Source organism: Myotis daubentonii, chromosome 2 (genome assembly GCF_963259705.1).
Source record: "Myotis daubentonii chromosome 2, mMyoDau2.1, whole genome shotgun sequence".
Lineage (NCBI taxonomy): Eukaryota > Metazoa > Chordata > Mammalia > Chiroptera > Vespertilionidae > Myotis > Myotis daubentonii.
The window spans coordinates 183,565,420-183,586,639 of NC_081841.1; the positions used below are offsets into that span (position 1 = coordinate 183,565,420).

Sequence of the window (21,220 nt, forward strand, 5' to 3'; positions counted from 1 at the left end):
TGAAAAATATAAATACTTGTGGGACTTCACTAAAGCCTTTAGTTATGAAATAAAACAAAAATGTATTAGAATCAGTGGTTTAGCAAGATCAAAATTCCAGATGAAATTATTTTTCAGTAATGTCATCTCTTTATTAACAGACCACTAGTGCTGCTTTGTAGAGGTAGTATTTCTTTTGTTTAATCCTGTATTTGGAAAGTTTCAGCTACTTGAAATGAGTGCAGTAGTGGTGAGTGGTAGAGGAAATCCAGTGTTCTTAGGGGATAAAAATTAAAGAAGTAATTCTTTAGCCAGGAAACTTGCCAAGTCATGTATCATCTTCCATCTTCCACGTTGTCATAGCTCCATGGAGGAGACAGCACCTCATCATGTTTTTAAAAGCTAATCATTGTTCTGCACAGGATGTCCTGCCGACTTCACGGGGACTCTGGCAGGATGTGAGAAATACCGCAAGACTGGTTCACTGGAACCCAGGGATTTAGCAAATGGCAGGAAAGGATAAATTGAAGCTAAAAATGCAAGCGATTTGCTAAGATACCAAAGCAAGAATAATGAAACCAGATGATGGCTGGGTACCTCACACATCTATGGGGCTAGGGGAGGGAATGCAGAATGTTACAGGCCAAAATATGCTTCCAATCAAACACTGGTGGCAAGGGCTTAAGAAGGAAGTGGAAACCTCATTTATTAGTTCATCCATTCTTTCACTCTTTCCATTCATTTCTTGGGACTGTTCTAGAATTAGAAAATACAGAAAATAAAAACCTACAAAAATCTCTGTTCATAGACAGCTTTCATTGTAATATGGGGAAAATACAATAAGAACAAAATACGCAAAAAATAAAGTATATTAGATGGTGATAAATACTACAGAGAATTTCGATAGGGAAAGGGAATAGGGATTGTTGGGGTGAGGAGAGCTGCAATTTTAAATACAGTGGCCAGAAAAGCTTGCAAATGTGCAAGACCTTGCCTTCATATTCAAGGAACAGGAAGAGGACCAGTACGGCTGGAATGGAGGAGATGGAGGGCAGAGGAGTAGGAGATGCAGTCAGAGGAGCAGTGGGTGGTAACAGGGGTACAATAGAGACTCACAGACCCGCACCAGAAGGCCTGGACAGAATGGTTTTCCCACCACCCACAGAAGCATCATCAAGGCCTCCTAACACCGCAGAACAGCTTCCCATTCCCTTTTCCTGACATTATTCATCCACAATGAGCACAAGTAAAATCATAATTGAAACACTGTACTGATTACATCTGTCCCTCTAGTTATTTTTTCTAGATAACTACACTAAGAAGAAAGAAAGAAAGAAAGAAAGAAAGAAAGAAAGAAAGAAAGAAAGAAAGAGCCACCTACTATACCATCCAACTTAACTCTGTTGTCCCAGCCATGGAGGTCACGATTTCTCTTATTCCTAATAAGTCCAGAAAGAATTTGAGTTCAGCTGTGTGATGCCATTAAAACCCTCTCAAAAGTGAGAAGAGAAATAGCTTTGTTAGAACCATGATTTAGGGGGGAAAAATACAGACAACTGCTTCCTGGGAGGCAGAACCATTAGGAGCAGTAAGACCAGGCCACCAACTTTTTGAGTACACTGAGAGAAATACGATGAGGCTCTTAAGTGGGACACTGATGGAGGTTTATTTAGTCAGCAAATGTTTATTGGGTGTCTGCCATGTGCTAGTATGTACTATGTTCCATCTGCATAGTTGTAGGTGCCAGGAACAATTCAGGACTCCTTCACTCATGGTATTTACATTTCATGAAAAGAATGAAAAAAATTCAAGGAGCTTTCAACGCAGACACAGGAAGACATATTTTTGAACTATATAGACAAGTGTCAAAGAGCAAGAGCAAAGATTAACAATGGCATAAAATGTCAAAGTTAGAAAAATGAAGCAATATCTTCAGAGGTAAAGAGGGTGGTTGGTTATACAGCTAAAGGCAAAATGGTGCTAGTGGACAGACATCTCCATTCTCATTCATTTCTCACCCAATGATTTCACCTCAGGTCATTCAGAGATTTTTTTTTTCCTTTTGTTTAAATTCAAAATGTAAACTAAATGGGAATACTGCTGCTTTATGAAAAGCCACTCTTTCGCTACCTTTCTTAGAGCATATCAGTCTGTTAAAAACACACACAACTGATTGCCCATCCCAGTTTCTTTGTTCTTGAAATAAATATTTGGTCCTAGATCCAAGATTTCTTAGGAAATTAATTTTATTGTTGGAAGTGTTTCAGTAATCTGTGAATAACCCTAAATTACCTATTTATAAGAGGAGAATGCCAGCCCTGTGTGGCAAACAAAGTAGCCTTTTCATTTTTATCACGACTTCCTGTCCTTGGCAAACCATCTCAGTCTTCTTTGTGGAGAGCCCAACTCTCTGATTTCCTGGCCATTGAAATTGGCTTAGAAGTGTCCTGGAGCCCACAGCACACCACCCACTATGTTGGAAGCTGTAAGTGTTTTTGTTAGCTGAATGTCAGATTAATGAGATTTTACTATCTAGGAAGCGTGTTTTGACAAAGATACTCTGTATGTGTACTGACAGTGAGCCTTCTGCTCTGGATTAATGCTAATTCAAGACTGCTTATTTTTCACCTTAGAAAACCATAGACTTGTTTTTAACGCAGGTGACTTCCAAAATGTCAAAAACTAAACACTATGTTGTTCACATTCGGGGTTACTTATTTTTAGTCCATTGACAGCACTTGGAACTTAAAATGGAAGCATGTGAGAGAGTTCCAGAGTGCCCTTGACTAGTAAAAGAAAATAGAACCATGTGCTCATGTGTCAGTCCATCATAGTAATCTTTGATTTTGTCCCAGACCCAGGGTGTGTCACTTCCATAATTCAGAATCAGCTTGTGGGAGGGACCATCGCTGCACATTGCCATGAGCAATTGCCACGTGGACCATGATGACTTTCATAAAAGCTTTACTCATTGCTCCTCAGACTAAATCTGTTGTAGTAGAGGAAACGTGATGGCTGAGAATTACGGGCTGTGTGTCAGTCCTCGGTCTTAATGTGGGTTCAAAAGAGAAGGTGACAGAATTGTTTCACTGCAGTTAAGGATGATTAATCTATGCGTCTTAATGAAATTAAGGGAAAGGAACTATTTTCTCTCTCCCCCCCCCCCTCCTCCCCCCTCTCTTTTTGCCAGCTGTCCTCTACACTGTGAGTTAGGGAACAATGGTTCCTTTGTTGGAAGTTTTCCCAATTGAAAGCATAGCTTTCTTTTCAAAAAACAGTTAATACTATTGATGATATACTTAAGATTATATATAATCCTCTTGCATGGCTACTATTGTGATTTACTTTATGTAGGAAATAACCCAGTTCTTTTATTAGTGAGAGATAGATTATAGAACTCAATATTTTCTCACGCATTCTTTTTTTAGTTATTCTTTTTTTTTTTTTTAAAATATATTTTATTGATTTTTCACAGAGAGGAAGGGAGAGAGATAGAGAGTTAGAAACATCGATGAGAGAGAAACATCGATCAGCTGCCTCCTGCACATCTCCCACTGGGGATGTGCCCACAACCCAGGTACATGCCCTTGACCGGAATCGAACCTGGGACCCCTCAGTCCGCAGGCCGACGCTCTATCCACTGAGCCAAACCGGTTTCGGCTTAGTTATTCTTAAATCAAAAAATGTAAATACGACAGTAGAGCTTGATACCTAAAGTAGAGACTGTCAAAAAATGAACCCATATCATGTTTGGGAAGAATATGGTCATTAGGCGAACTGATTTATTTATATAGCTATCATTGCTAATGTAATTTTACATGTGTTGTATAGTTTTTTGATTAATATCTGCCTCCTCTACTCATGTATAAGGACTACGAAGACAGGAGTCATAGATGTGCAGACTCACCACTCCTTTAAGATACCTAATAGTGCCTTTGGCCCTCAGTACCTAACACAGCCCTTGACCCAGAGTCAGCACTCCATTTAAATGTTGAGTTAAAGAACGAGTGAAACAACTACCTACCTCTAACTAGAGTTTTGTGCAATTTCTCTTTTTTAAAAAATAATATATTTTTATTTATTTCAGAGAGGAAGGGAGAGGGAGAGAGAGATAGAAACATCAGTGATGAGAGGGAATCATTGATCGGCTGCCTCCTGCACACGCCCTACTGGGGATCGAGCCCGCAACACTGAGCACACTGTGCTGGAATAAAATCTGAGACCTTTCAGTCAGCAGGTCGACACTCCATCCACTGAGCCAAACTAGCTAGGGCTGTGCAGTTTCTTTTTAAAGCGGTTGTTTAAACTATTTTGAACACCTTCAGCAATAAGAGAAACCCTTTTTTCACAAGGATACCCAATGCATTTTAAACAGTTTTGGCCACTAGAAAGCTTTTTCTATTATTGAGCTGAAATATGTTGATGTGTAGTCTTTACTATTCAAAAATAAATGTGGTATTGTGTAGAGTAGAATGACTGACAGTGTTAATGTAAAAAAAAGAAAAATACTAAGAATGTAAAGGCACATATTTGAAAGTACCCTGTAAGTTTATTTTCCTTTTTTATTTTCTTCCCCGCCCCCCCGGCCTCCTCCTTTTAAAAAAGGGGATTGGCACTGTGATAGGAGTTCCAATTCATTCTAGTAATTAATTTTACAGGAACATTCTGTTGATTTTCAAAACTTTTGGAGGTATATGGATAACATTTAAGTGGTCAAATTCACTAAATTTATTAAATTCATTAAGTTCATGAAATATCTAAACCATATAGTTAGTTTTACAGTCTTATTCTAGTGGTTTCAATTGAGGGTTTTCAATATTCATGTAATGAAAAAATGACCAAGAGACTTACTGAACAAGAAGTAGAATCATTGCCTATAGGATGAGCTCAGTGCTCTGATCTTTCTGCTACTTCACCACTGGACTAAAATTCCTTCTTGTAGCTTAAAGGTGGTTTAAGCTTTTCACAATCATTAATGTTTATTCACTTATTCAGTTGTTAAGTATTATCTAAATCCTATTTTATTTGAGTTAGATATTGGGCTGTTTACAAGCAATACAATTAATATCATGTGAAGTCAAGCTCATTGAGTGTTTTCACAGAATTGGAAAGATGATGTGTGTGCTGAAACACAGGGACTGCTAGCCCTGCCCGTGTGACTCAGTGGTTGAGCATCGATCTATAAACCAGGATGTCATGGTTTGATCCCCAGTCAGGGCACATGCCCGGGTTGTGGGCTTCATTCCCAGTAGGGGGTGTGCAGGAAGCAGCCAGTAAATGATTCTCTGTCATCATTGATGTTTCTATCTCTCTCTCTCTTTCCCTTTTTCCCTGAAATCAATAAAAATATATTAAAAAACAAAACAGGGACTGCTAGTATCTGGAACATGCTACATTATTTTGTGTCATAGCTTTGTTGAAAAAATAACTTGCCTATTAAGTAACTTAGGTGCTTTGTTAGTGAGGTGGTCATTTCTAGAGGGTTTCATACTTTTTGATTTGCTCTAAAAGATCCAAGACAAATAAAATGTACATTTAAAAATAGGGTATCTATAATAATAAAACTGTAATATGCTAATTAGACCAGACATCCTTCTGGATGACCTTCCAGACGAAGCCGGGGCTGTGAGGGAAGCCTGGGTCCCGGGTGCCTGCCAGTGGCTGGAAGGAAGCCTGGGTCCTGGGTGCCAGAGGATAGCCAGTGCCAGCAGCCAGGGGAAGGCCTACTCTTGCACAAATTTCATGCATCAGGCCTCTCGTATAATTATATTTACAGAACTAATCTCTTTTTGTTGTTGTTAATCCTCACCTGAGAATAGTTTTTTCCATGATTTTTAGAGAGAGTGGAAGGATGGGATAGAGACAGAGAGAAACACCTATGTGAGAGAGACACATCAATTGGATGCCTTCTGCACAGGCCTGTTCGGGGCTGGGAATAGTGCCTGTTACATGCCCCTAACCGGAATGGAACCCTAGACCCTTCAGTCTGAGGGCCAGCGCTCTAACCACTAAGCAAAAGTGACTAGGGCTAAAGAACTAATATTGTCAAATTATTACCTAGACGTAAGTTATTTGTTTGAAACAATGTTAATTTTTTAATGATTTTTGATACCATTAAGTGCATTTATGCAAGCAAAAAGTAAATGCATACAAAAATTATTTGCAGTAATTCTCTACTTTTCTAAAAAGCTAATTTCTATTTTAAGATCATACAGAAAGTAAATATTCATACACTATCTGACAAGTGATGGGTTTATTCATCACAAATTAAAAATCCAGTTCATAATTGATCTGCTTAATAGATGCTTAAATAAATTCTAAAAGATTCCAAATATATGTTAATGTATATTTTTGGAGTTCAATATCAGCATATTTAGATGGTAATTCCCTATTCAACTTTCTTTTAAAATTTTAAGTTCCATGGATTATAAATAGCATCCCTATTAAACATTTTCTAAATACTGTTTCTTCCAGGAAAGTTCTTTTTACTCCCTGGTGCTTAAGATTAGAAAGAGGACAGAAAATCAGGTGAACATATACAATCTTTCTTTCAACATGAAGTTATAAAGAGAGAATGTACAAATGCAAAACAATTTTAAACTGTCAGTTTGAAAAATGTTTTGTTTTCTACAATATCTATCTATCTATCTATCTATCTATCTATCTATCTATCTATCTATCTATCATCTATCTATCTATCTATCATCTATCTATCCCTAATATGCAAATAGACCAAACAATGGAACAACCAAATAAACAACCGAACAACCAGTCCCTATGACATGTGCTGACCACCAGGGGTTGTGTGCAGAGCATGGCGGACATCAGCAGCAGGCAGCAGAGCGAGGAACACGGCAGGCATCAGCCGCAACAGGATGGTGGGGCAGGTGAACAGGGTCTCCAGACCAAGGCGGGGCACCAGTCACTGTCATCGAGGCAAGTCTTTGGTGGTTACTGAAAATTCTTTGATCCTGTGCTCCACGGCCTCGCCCAGCACTCACACCTGCTGCCAGCGCCAGACCCGCTTACACTCACTGTCGGCACTGGAGCCACCGCTCGCACCTGCTGCTGGTGCCCTGCGTTGGCCCTGATCACTTGGCACTGTCAGCGGGTGCAAGCAGCAGCTGCTGGTCCCGTTGCCCCTCAGGGCTTCTCCACCTCCCCCTGCTCCTAAGGTGCAATCGGGGCTAGTAACTGCCTCTCGCACCCCCTGCTGGGAATGGCCCTGGTCACACACACTGCCGGTACTCAGCACTGGTCCCTATTGTTTGGCGCCGTCAGCAGGTGTGAGTGGCAGATGCCAGCCCCGATCGTCCCTGAGGGCTTCTCCACCTCCCCCTGCTCCTGAGGGGCAATCGAGGCAGCAGCTGCTGCTCGCACCCGCAGATGGCGCTGGTCCTGCTTGCACCCACTCTGGGACCTACAGCGGGAGCAGGGCTGCTGGCAGACAGGGGACCAGGGGCCACATGGGAGGGGCTGGACGAGGGCATGGAGGATGCGCCGAGACCAACCCCTGTGCCCACCACAGCCTCGCGGCCCACAGTTCCTTTCAAGGTGCACAAATTTGTGCACTGGCCCCTAGTTGTTTTGATAAAATAAAAAGATTAATTGAAGTAACAAATCTAAATAATAGCCTATCATTAAGGATGATTGTAGTTATCAGTGGAAGCTTAGAAACATTAGTCCCTAACTCCTAACATTAGGTCCAATTTTTAGTGCATGGTTAAAGACATATAATTAAACTAACATAAGATTATTTGGAAAATAAAAAACTATTGGGAGCAATATTAACATACACAATTGACGTCAACAATACCATATTCTCAATGGCTGTGTTCATATCAACATTCAACTGAGTTTAAGTCAAAGTTGAATACCATAATCAAAGAACAAACTTCTATAATTACAAGAATAAATCTGAAAATTGATCAATAGTTTAATTGTATTAATTTTACCATTAAAAGGCTTAGTGGTCAAATTTCAAAAGTTATCTGGTCAAAATTTAGTTTGAACTTTTAGCTTCTTCTAAAACATCTTCGAACCCCTATGGAAATCATGACTGGAGACATTTTTCTCCACTTCTTTTCACTTGCTGGAATTTGATTGTGTATCTTCATATAGAAGTGGATGTTTTTCTATGTTGAGGAGCAAAATCTGCATTTCAATAAGTTATTCCCTAAACCTATTCTAGCATCCAATGTTTCTCTCCCTGATATGATCACACATATGTTACTAGAATGGTGAGCATAGGGAGGGGATAGTGTTAATGTGGTCTCTCCTGCCACATTCCATGATTAGTCTCTTGAGATATATGAAATTCATGATATTCTAATAAAATTGACTATTATAGCCCTGACTGCAGAACAATTATATCAGCTCTGCCTGGAAGCACGTCTTGGCAGTCAGAGACCGGCTCTCCAGGCTATTCTGTCTTTATTTGGGAAGAACTAAAAGAAATTTTGGCCGAGGAACTTAGGCAATGTTTTAAACTAGAATACATAGCTTAAGTAGCATAAATGTATTAGATTAAAATAATTTCATATACAACTTAGTCTTTAGCAATACATAACATTTTAAAGAAAAGTTTTGATTTCAACCATTAGGACTGACAAAATGTGGCAACTTGGAGATGCTGTGACGTGGCTTTGGCAAAAGTTAAGTTGAAATGAAAATGAAAATTTTGACAGCTGGGCAATTTATTTCATTCAACACATAACATTATGATAATCTCACTGAAGTTCCTAGATTCAAGGTTGATTCAATAATCCTAAATAAGCAAAACTATTAATTTTTTAAAATTTATCTTTATTGTTTAAAGTTAAAGCACACATTGTTCATATAAATCAGAAATGTTTGTCTTCTTTCATAGAGAATTAAAGTTGTCACATAGATCAAAAGTTATTAAGTTACTATAATTAACTCTCAGACATTTTACCTAAGAATGGACTCTAAATGTAGTAGATATCTTCACCTGAAAAAGCAATATGGGATTCTGTACGATTGTTTGCATGAGGAGCAATTGAGTTTGAGTCACAAATATCTATAGTTGGTTAGTGGCAGCTTAATCAAAATAGAATTATTAAGTAATTTTATGAGGCTTTATTAATCTTATGTCAAACTCTGGTTACATAGATAGAAACTATATCTGGACCAAGCTTCAAAATCCCATATGAATTAAAACATATTATTACTGTCTATGCAAACCATACACCATAATTTTGTCAGTATTAGAATGAATGAGTCATTTGCAATTTGAAGGATAATTATAAGTCTGCGAAATAGGTTTTTGACCTAGATGCAAGTCCTTTCATTTATATTCATATACTTTGGAACATTATAGTGGAAAAGTATGATTTGTAGGGAGAAAGCTGGATTCATAATCTACTTGTCCTATTTACTGGAACTGGGCCTATGGACAGTAATTTTGTATTACCTTTACTATTTATGTATTTATCAAACACTTTTAGGGGACAACCATTATGTGCCAAAAAATGGATATGAGCCAAGGATATAAAATTAAGATGACATAGCCTTAGTCCTAAAGAAGTTAACACTTTAGTGAGGAAGAGAGCCATGTAAAGAGATTATTAAGTTTTAGTGAAGTAATAGATACATACATGGTATAATTGGAGTCTGGAAAAGGTTCCTCTCTCAGTTTAGAGTCAGATAGCATTTTATTTTATTTTGAATTTATTGGACTGACATAGGTTAATAATACTATATAGGTTTCAGGTATACTCTGGTAGCATTTTATGAAGAAAGAAAAGCATAAGCAATGCAAGTCAAGAAGTATTGACTTGCAATTATTGGCAGAAATGAAAGTCACAGACATTTTAGAGAACATTATGGCCATAACTCTTAAACTTAAATATACATATAACATTTAGCTCATCAAGTTTACCTTTAGAAATCAATAATAAAATATTTGCACATATGTGCAAACGAATGTTCATAGAGAACTTCACTTCTCTTTTTCCTTTCCACATTATCTTTTCAAATATAATTGTTCCAGAAAAAATCCCTCTCATTTGTGATGAGTAATAATTAAGAAATTAGCATAAGAAAATATAACACAAGAAAGAAATACAAAACATGAACATAACAAACAAAACTCAGGTAATAAATCAACACCTGAAAGATCTTACTATGGAGCTAATAAAAATTATGAACCATTTTTGATGTTATGAAATTAAAAAGAAAGAGTTCTTTATAAGCCATATATATATATATATATCACTTCCAGGCAATAGAGTTAAACGGAGAGATGCAAGTACTCCAGGAGGAAAAGAGATAATTTATATAATAATTTAATAAATACTTACATGGTGTTTATTATGTGACAGTCACTGTCTTAAGCTCTTTACAATTATCTGAATTAATCCTTATAGGAACACTTTTACGTAAATACTACCATGTTCCCATTTTACAGGTGAGTATTCTGAGATTAAATAACTTGCTCAAATTCACACAACAAAGCTCTATAGTGAGAATTTGTACACCAGCAGTACAAAAAGTACTTTAAACTTTATGCTGTGCTGCCTATAGAAAAGTAAAATGAACTGGTGTTGTGTGTCTAGGAGTATATAGGAGTCTTTAAAAAAGCCACAGGACTGAATGCAGAGAAAAGAAGAATAGACACTTCTTAGGTCAGTCAGGAACAAGAAACACAGGCTTGAGACTATTAAGAATGAAATGAGCCCTAACTGGTTTGGCTCAGTGGATAGAGCATCGGCCTGCTGACTGAAAGGTCCCAGGTTCGATTCCGGTCAAGGGCATGTACCTTGGTTGTGGGCACACCCCCAGTGGGGAGTGTACAAGAGGCAGCTGGTTGATGTTTCTCTCTCATCGATGTTTCTGGCTCTCTGTCCCTCTCCCTTCCTCTCTGTAAAAAATCAATAAAATATGTTTTTTAAAAAAGAATGAAATCAAAAATAACCAACTGTTTTACCAAAGATTAGAGAGAAAATGACATATGAAGAAGGAAAAAAGGAGATCTAACATAATTGTAATTGGTGTACCTACTAGAATTTGTATACCATGGAATTGGTATACAATAGAATTGACATATAGAAGAGAAACAATAACATGGAACTGAATGATTTGAAAGATATAATTCAGAATTACTCAGTTTAAAATATGTTCACTTTAACCTCTAGTAAGGGAACAACATGTTCCAGAAAAACATACAGATCAACAAACAGTAGAATATAACGTGGTAAAATTATTTAGTTGAAAGAGAAGGAATCCTGTGGGAGAATCAGGCTAAATACAAACAAGAAAGCAAAGTCACTTTATTCAGGGACATTTATATAACAGACGGCACTTAGGTATTTCTGCAAAAGACATATTTTCAAATGTGCAAAAACTGAGAGAAAATGTATGGTCATAACATTTTTTTTAAAGAAACATCCAGAGAAAAAAATCTGTCAAGGAAGTAAAAGATGAAAGTGTTTAGTAAATTCCTTTTCTAGGTACTTTGCATACAATCATGAATAAGACAAGACTATCTTGGTTCTCACTGAGCCAACATTCTGGTTATATAATGGTATAGAAAGAAAGAAATCATAGAAGAGAAATTCTAGAGTATGTTCAAGAATATTTATAGTCAGGGTAGTATACAGCTTCTATGTGCTGATTAAATTAGAACAGTTGTTAATTTTGAAATACTGCTAATTAGTGCATAGCAGGTGATAAGATGTGGCCCCTGGGTTCCTAAGATCCTTCAGCTGTTCTCTTCACTGCAGGACTTCACCTGGAGCCTCAGATCTGATGAGGACCCAACAACTAGAGCAGTGTTTCTCAAACTTGGCTGCACATTAAAATCACCTGGGAATCTTGTTATAATACTGATTTCTGGGCCTCATCCTCCGGAAAATCTGTTTCTTTGTTACTAATGATGAGGCCCAGAAATCAGGATTTTAACAAGATTCCCAGGTGATTCTAATGTGCAGCCAACGTTGAGAACCACTGAACTAGAGGGATCAGGCAGAGGCTAGTTGGGAGCTTCTAGGCTGGCCTGTGTTTAGACATGTTACTCATAGTTGTTAAATATTTCCAATATGTCTCCTACTTATAGTCACATTATTGGTATTGACACTACTTGAAACAAACCCAAAGTCCAACAGCAGATGAAAATATAGTTTTCAAAAATAATAATGCAATGAGCTACTAGTATATTAAATGAAAATGAATAAAATACAAGTACATGTGACAAGATAAATGAATCTTACATAGTATTAAGTAAAAAGTTATTATAAAATTAAATATAACCTTGAGTGACAGAGTATTGATACAGTATTTTATAAAGGAAAATATGTAAAGTTAAACCAGTATCTATGCATGTATACAAATGCAATAAAATATAAAGAAAATCATAAACAAAATTCAGAATAGTTTGCGCAGTTGTAGTTGTAAACGGGGTATTCTTCATTATCTGGGTAGTGAGTACAAAGCCATTCATTATTGAGTGTTAAATTGAAATTGGTAGACTGTTTTTACCTCCTACATTAGTGTATATTTGTTGAATTTATCCTAAATTAATCTTTATATTTAATGTGATTAATACTTCTTTCCCCAAAGTTCCAAAAAAATTATTTTTAGAATTAAGCTGAGTCTAAAGATAAATACTGAAAACAAAGGATACAAAAGAGAGACTAGAGACCTACTAAATATTTTTAAAAACACATTATTACAATCAAGCATGTAAAACAGTTTGGCATTCACACATGAATTAATAGAGATAGCAATACAAAATTACACAGAGCTGAGAAAAAGATATGTAGTACTGATAAAGGTGATGTTTTAAATCAATGGGAAAAAAACAAACCATGTATTAGTGGTGTTGGAAACCATATCTCACTACATGGAAAAATAAATATAGACACTTACCTTCTAGAAAAGCCGTGGGCAAACTACAGCCCACGGGTCGGATCCGGCCCATTTGAAATGAATAAAACTAAAAAAAAGAAAGACCGTACCCTTTTATGTAATGATGTTTACTTTGAATTTATATTAGTTCACACAAACATTCCATCCATGCTTTTGTTCCGGCCCTCCGGTCCAGTTTAAGAACCCATTGGGGCCCTCGAGTCAAAAAGTTTGCCCACCCCTATTCTAGCACCAAAAGAATTCCAGATTTATACATGAAATCAAACTTTTAAGAAGAAAGCATGAGAGAATTTGATCAGGTGATTTAGGATTATGAGAAACTACATATGTCATAAAAATATTTCCAATATAATGGTAGTCAGAAGACTAACTTATTCTATCTAATAAAAGAGAAACATGGTAATTAGCGTACAACTGCTACCCTTCCCATTGGCTAATCAGGGAGATATGCAAATTAACTGCCAGCCAAGATGGCGGCCGGCAGCCAGGCAGCTGGAAGCGAACATGAGGTTTGCTTGCTTCAGTGACAGAGGACTCCAACGTTCCCTACCTGCCTTGCCGGCCTCTGAGCTTTCAGTTTGAAACATTGTAACAAATATAGAAGCTAAACAAAACCCCAGAAACCTGCTTTCAGCCCGCCGGGATCTCAGAGCTGGAGTTACACATTGTTTCGATTATAGAACCCAAACAAACCAGATACCTGCTTTCAGCAGCAGAGGCCTCAGAGCTGGAGCCTCAAAGCTAAAGCTGGCCCAGAATAAAAAAAGAAAAAGAAAAAAAGGAGCAGTTGGGAGCTTCAGTCACCTGCCAGCCTGAAAACAGCCCTCAGCCCCTCACCCAGACTGGCCAGGCACCCCAGTGGGGACCCCCACCCTGAAGGGTGTGTGACCAGCTGCAAACAGCCATCATCCCCTCACCCAGGCTGGCCAGGCACACCAGTGGGGACCCCCACCCTGATCCAGGACACCGTTCAGGGCAAACCAGCCAGCCCCACCCATGCACCAGGCCTCTATCCTATATAGTAAAAGGGTAATACGCCTCCCAGCCCTGGGATCAGCGGAGCCGAGAGGCCTCCCAGCACCGGGATCAGCGTGACAGGGGGCAGCGCCCAAACCCCCTGATCGCCCTGTGGCTCTGTGTGTGACAGGGGGCGGGGCCACAACCTCCCTATCGGCCCTGCTCTGTTCGTGACAGGGGAAGGCGCCCCAACCTCCTGATCAGCCCTGCTCTCTGCCTGATACGGGGGAGCTCCCCAATCCCCTGATCGCCCAGCGGCTCTGTGTGTGACAGGCTGTGGCGCCCCAACCCCCTAATCGGCCCTGCTCTGTGTGTGACAGGGTGCGGTGCCCCAACGCCCCCCCCCTTACGGGCCCTTCTCTGTGTGTGACAGGGTAGAGCCATACCTCCCCATCAGTCCTGTCCTGAGTGTGAGAGTGGCGGCGCCCCAACCCCATGATCGGCCCTGCTCTGTGGTGATAGAGGGTGGCGCCCCAACCCCCTGATCCGCCCTGCTGTGTGTGTGACAGGGGGCGGTGCCCCAACTCCCCTATCGGCCCTACTCTGTGAGTGACAGGGGGGAGCTCCTCAACCCCCTGATGGGCCCTGCTCTGTGCGTGACAGGGGGGAGCTCCTCAACCCCCTGATGGGCCCTGCTCTGTGCGTGACAGGGGGGAGCTCCTCAACCCCCTGATTGGCCCTGCTCTGTGAATGACAGGGGGTAGCACCGCAACCTCCCTATCGACCCTGCCTTGAGTGTGACAGGGGGCGGTGCCCCAACCCCCCAATAGGCCCTACCCTGAGCATGACTGAGGGTGGCATCGCAACCTCCCAATCTGCCCTGCTCTGTGCATGACAGGGGGTGGCGCCCCAACTCCCCAATCGGCCCTGCTCTGAGCCCGACCAGGGGCTGCACCTAGGGATTGGGCCTGCCCTCTGCCACCCGGGAGCAGGCCTAAGCCAGCAGGGCGTCATCTCCCGAGGGGTCCCAGACTGTGAGAGGGCACAGGCCGGGCTGAAGGACCCCCCCTTACATCCCCGAGTGCACAAATTTTGTGCACCGGGCCTCTAGTTTAATATATAAAACCTAACAATGCTCTTAAAAATAATGAAAATGTCCCAACAAATTCATTAAAAAATAGGCAAAATACATAAGCATAAAATTCTAAGAAAATGAGACAAAAATGATTTTTTAATTAAAAAATGATTTGTAAAACAATGAAAAGATGTTGAACCTCACCCATAGTTGACACATTCCATCAAGGATATCTAGTATTGCCGAAACCGGTTTGGCTCAGTGGATAGAGCGTCGGCCTGCGGCCTGAAGGGTCCCAGGTTCGATTCTGGTCAAGGGCATGTACCTTGGTTGCGGGCACATCCCCAGTGGGAGGTGTGCAGGAGGCAGCTGATTGATGTTTCTCTCTCATCGGTGTTTCTAACTCTCTATCCCTCTCCCTTCCTCTCTGTAAAAAATCAATAAAAATATATTTAAAAAATCAATAAAAATATATTAAAAAAATAAAAAAAAGATATCCAGTATGATTTTTAACACTCAGATTGACACAGATTATATCCTGAGTTATGTGTTGGCAAGTGTATACTCACACACACATGGTTGGTGGGAGTGTATTTATTATAGTTTTGGAAACAAATTTGTCTATATCTATTAAAATTTTAATGACATGCATACTCTTTCATCCATAAACTTCACATAATAATAATTCCCCCAAATCTATTCACACTTCTGCGCAAAGATACATGTGTATGGAAGAATGATTCTGACCACATTGTTTGTAGTGGCAAATGATCAAAACTAATTAAGTGCACACCAATAAAGGAAAGCTAAGTTATTGTGGTTATATACAATGGGACATTATTCATCTGTCAGAAAGAGTAACAGAGGTGTCACTCTTTGAAGAGGTGTTAGGAGATAATTCCCCATGGGTCTCTTCTGTTTCTGTAATTTTTTTCTACACAGGCACTCATAATTCTTCTCATAGATGTTTGTACAGAGAGCAGCCTTGGAAGTTGGACCTGGTGTTTCCCTCTGGAGCAAAGGAAAATTTGTTTACAATTGAGTAAAAAAAATTAATGTCTCCTTCTGGGAAATGTTCAGGCATGTTTACTGCCCATTATACAAGAGTTGGGATCCCTATCCTAGGGGTTCCTCTCCTGTACACAACTCACCACATGTGCAGCATCACCTGGCCCTTGTCATGTTGTCCTGTGGGAATTGGGGCTTAAATAACTGACTCAAATTGATTTTTCAGTTACTGCTATTGATATCCTATATAATAAAAGGCTAATATGCAAATCGACCAAATGGTGGAATGACAGGTCTCTATGATGTGCACTGACCACCAGGGGGAAGACGCTTAATGCAGGACCTGCCCCTGGTGGTCAGTGCACTCCCACAGGGGGAGCTCTGCTCAGCCAGAAGCCGGGCTCATGGCTGGCGAGTGCAGCGGCAGTGGTAGGAGCCTCTCCCGCCGCCTCCAAGGCAATCAGACATCCGCTGAGGGCTCCCGGTCTGTGAGAGGGTGCAGGCCAGGCTGAGGGACCCTCCCAAGTGCACGAATTTTGTGCACCAGGCCTCTAGTGAGTAATAAAGTCCTTTGACTCTAACTCAAAAGTCTCCTGTCTTCTGCCAGAAACCAGGGAACTGTGGCAGGTTAATTTATTAATTTCAAATGAGGGAAATCATATCTCAGTTCCCTTTCACAGTTCTTGACAAAAGTTCTCCAAGTTACATTTTACTTGGAAAAATAATTGTCTCAGAACAATGTATATGCCACATTGCTAATTATAAGAAAACTGTTAAGTGTGTGTATGTGGCAGATTCAACTATATTATCTTGAAACTTGGATATTTAGATATGCAAAGGAAATTTTGCTTTTAATTCCCTTTTTGTTTTCTCTGGTGTTCCTTATGAGTTTTCTTCCCTACCCTCAACTTCTCATTAAATACCAGGAGGAAAAATTAAACAAAACAATAAAACGTAACAGTTCAAGCCTGCTTAAAACCTAATATGATTCAGTAATGTAAGGATTATCTTTGTTTTAATTAAATCTCTTTGGAATAAATGTTCCAGTCTTTTTTATTCTTCTTACTTGCCTTATCTTTTCTAAGATGCATTGGGGAATGTGGATTTTATTGATGCTATGCATTTAGACATGATGGGAGAAGCCAAGGAGCCAGAGAAGAGTAAGAAAAGGGGTGGGGGGAGGGGAGGAGATGTCAAAGGACAGAGAAGCAAACAATATGGCTAGGACTTAAATGTTAATTGAATTAAGGAATAAAAAGCATGCTAGTTATCTTAGAAACATTGATAGAATGGTGGAAATGAAATCCAATTGTAGAGAAAAGGTGAGAATGAGAGTGAAAACTTCCTTTTTGGAGATTTGAATAAAAAAGGGAGAATTGAGTTGGAATAGAGACTAAAAGTAGGGCCATGTGTTTCCTAGAGGAAGTATTGATTTTATTTTGCAAAGATCAGGAGATCCTTATTCAATTTCATGGTATAAGGGGAAGGTGCTAATAATGAGGCTTGGGTTGTAATAGAGGAGAGAGGGCGTAAGGCCCCCAAAGAACCAGAAGGCAAGGAAGTCAAGGCTCCTTGAAAGGAATGGACCTTGATGTCACCTCTGGAGCTGTAGAGAAGGAGGCAACATGTGGGAGGGTAAGGTAAGAGGATGGAAGGACAGGAAGTTGGGAATTTCATTGCTCCTGAGTTTGAGGGTACCCAAGCTGAGTGGATGACTTGGGAGCTTGGCTGAAAATTTGGAGGAATCATTTAAAGATATTACCAAGAATTTCATCTTCTATGAGAATGTTAATACTTGTTTTCTATTTTTTTGCATCATTTGGATAACCATAACCAAATAAGATAATATAAATTGAAGTGATTTGTAACTCAAAAGTTTAATTGTTTTATGCATTAGAGTGTAGGTTAGTAATGCTATTTTCCAAAGTAAATATCTGTATGCCAATGGAAAAAGAAAGACAAGATACATTATCTAGAATTCTATAAAAATGGGTTGCCTATAAAATTTAATGATAGGTGAAGCTTATCTATCATGAGTTATAATAACTATAGACTTCCAGATTGGGGGATGGCACAGCTCACCCGTCAAGAACAGGGAGAATGTCCTGGACAGGGGTTGGTAAGTTTTGAACTGGTCTTATTTTCACATGAAGCTGTTCCTTCTCTTTGGAGCAATGACCACTACTGTTATGCCCTTTTCTTCATCTCCAAATGCCTTGGTTTAAATGGTTTCAGGACAACTGAGTGCACTGGATGTTATAGAAACTTTTTCTTTCTATTTTTATCACCTAAATGCACACCTCAGTGTGGTTTGCTCTCCTCTACAAAATATGTGATTTCAGTAAGAGTGCTACTTCAGGTGACTGATCTTTGTATTGTAGAAAATGTCATGACTTAAAGTGCTTTTACCTGCTTGCAAGAGAATTATTTCATTCTTTCCAATCAAGTCAACCAAATTGTCAACAACTTTTATTAACTACCCACTTTAGAACAGCTGAGAGCAGAAAACCCTAGGGAGTTACTGAGTTAATAGAAAAGTCATTGCAATTAGAAGATTTACAATAAAGTTAACTGAACATACAAATGTTTGTTAATTTTTGAACTAAGTGAGAAGGAAATAAGAAATAAATCATTGCCATCTGCTCCTTTTTAGTTGGAATAGGAGAAAATAACATTCCAAAGAGTTGCTTGATCATAATATTTGAAAATCATGAGATGATCATAGATGATGTTCAGTTTAGCCATTGCACATACTTAATTAAGGAGCAATAAAAGAGTTCTTTCTTAAAAGTACATTTTATAAAAAGTACATTTTATAAAAAGTCTTGGGCTTATTTTGGAATCTGACTGGGGCGCCTTTATAAACCCATTGGAATTTAGTAATGGAACTCATTTTAACCACAGTCCTCTTTAGCTAATGACCTTCCCTCTCCAAAAATTTGTGATTGACCTGCTGTGCCCTGCTGGGTCTGTAGGACACTTCAAGGCCTGTGTCAGATACTTGCTGCCTTTGAAACCTTTTCTGTTTCTATTGAAACTGTTCCAAGCTGGTCCAGACAAAATTGGCAAAGCTCTCCAGAGATGTGCAGTTGGATCTCCAACCTGTCTCTCTGTGTCCCATACTTTAGCCCTACTGCAGAGGGCATTGGACAGACCCCTTTCCTGGAGGCCCACACAGTTCATTGCTCTTGCTAGAACCTTGCATACAGCATGTATTTTTCTGAATAATAGTGTCTTCCCATTCAGACAATCAAGTATATTCTACCAAGTTCTTCATAGACTGTTAGGCTATGTATGACAATTTATATTCCTCAGTCTGCCCCATGCAGTGTCTTTTGGATATGATTCAGGATTGTGACATCTCCTGAATGCCACTGAAGTTCCAAAATGTAACTCTTTGACATCATTACTTATATGAGTACTGGAGGCCCAGTGCACGAATTTGTGCACGGGTGGGGTCCCTCGGCCTGGCCGGTGATTGGCACCAATCAGGGCGTCTTGCCCAGTCCCAATGGGGCCAATCAGGGCTGGCCATCTGGGGGGAGGGGCCATGGGAGGTTGGGGGGAGGGGCCTGGAAGGTTGGCCCGATGAAGGGTGAGGGGCGGTGGGAGGTTGGCTGGCTGGCTCGCGGAGGGGCCACAGGAGGTTGGCCAGCTGTGGGAGATTAGCTGTAGGAACAGTTGACCACCAGAGGGCAGCTCCTGCTTTGAGCCTCTGCCCCCTGGTGGTCAATGTGCATCATAGCGACAGGTTGACTGGTTGTTCGGTCACGTTGGCTTTTATATATATAGCTTAATTCTGACAGATGTGGGGGTTTTTTTCTTTTTAATTTTTTTGAGTGAAATAGTATCAAGAAGTGTAAAAGGCAGCAAAAATGATATTATTCTCTACCACCTAGCTTAAGAAATAGAATCTTTTTTATAACTTTACAAACCTATTGCTTAAATCAGTTGTCTCAAAACCCTGATCATACATTTAAAAAATGAAATTTACCCATATATAGGTATACTAATTTATAAATTATGTAGACATGTTTTATATCAATAAATTGCACACATAAAATCTATAAAATTATTTTAAAGACAATGAAAATAAGCATAAATATTAATTCTAGATATTTTCTTCTTGCATCACAAATATCATCTTGTACATGCCTTGAATGATGGCTGTCACATTTTGGAAACTACCAATTTGTCAGGAACCTTGCTCTGAAGCTGAATAAAAAAGATAAACATTTTTGCTGCTTTTTGTATTTTTGGTGCTTTCCCAAAGGCATCTAACGCCAAAGTGTGCAGTATGAATGTGGGGAAGTTTTAGGGACCTTAGAAAAATACATAGATGCACACACATATAAATAGGTATGTATTTGAGAGCACATTAGCACTTTGAAATGTTTAAATTATTATTCAGCCACAATTAATCATTCACTTAGCTTGTTGGTCAGTGTACTCATTAGTTTTGTGAAATGTGGACTCATCCAGGGAAAGTTCTTTTCCCTGTAACTCAGATGTACTATTAGTACTGGAAGAGGGATTTTTCTCTGCAGTATGGGAGAGGGAGAAACATGAGTCAGAATTTGTACTTAACATCCACTTTTTACTCTACACTTAAGTTTAGAATTGCAATAATCATGACAGTTGTGTTAGGGTGACCTGCTCTCCCAATATCTTCAGTATAGATTGTAATAGCTAACATGGTATTGATGGGCAGTGTTTTAAATGATTTGTGGGAATTAACTCATTCTATTCCCATAACAATCCTGTGAGATAGGTATTATTATTTTATCCACAATTTACAGATGAAGCGGAGATAATGAGAGGTGTTATGGACTGAATTGTGTCCTCCAAAAAGATAATGTTGAAAAAATCCTAACCCCTAGGATTTCAGAATGTGACCTTGTTTGGAAATAGGGTCATTGCAGATGTAATGAGTTAAGATGAGATTACACTGAAGTAGGGTGGCCCCTAATTCAATATGACAGTTGTTCTTATAATATAAGTAGAGGAGAAGAGACACAAACAGACACCTGAGGGAGAAGTCCAGGTAATAACAGAGGCAGAGATTGGAGCAATGCAGCTGCAAGGCAAGGCTCTCCAAGGATGGCTGGCTCCCACCAAAAACAGGACAAGGGAAGAAAGGGTTCTATTTAGAGTCTCAAGCAGCTTTGGTCCTGCTGACACCTGGATCTAGAACTTCTAGCCTGCAGAATTGTAAGGGAATTAGCCTCTGTTTTTGGAGTCACCCAGCTTGTGGTACTTTGTTAAGGCAGCCTAGGAATCTAATTAAGTATATGCCGAAGGTGAACTAGCTAG

At 39.5% G+C, this 21,220-nt stretch overlaps 1 protein-coding gene across 1 annotated transcript in view; it reads left to right on the forward strand.

Annotated features, from left to right (window-relative positions):
• The window catches only part of ITGBL1 (integrin subunit beta like 1), a 211,323-nt gene that overhangs the window by 62,328 nt on the left and 127,775 nt on the right, over positions 1 to 21,220 (forward strand). The gene's annotated exons all lie outside the window — the stretch shown is intronic.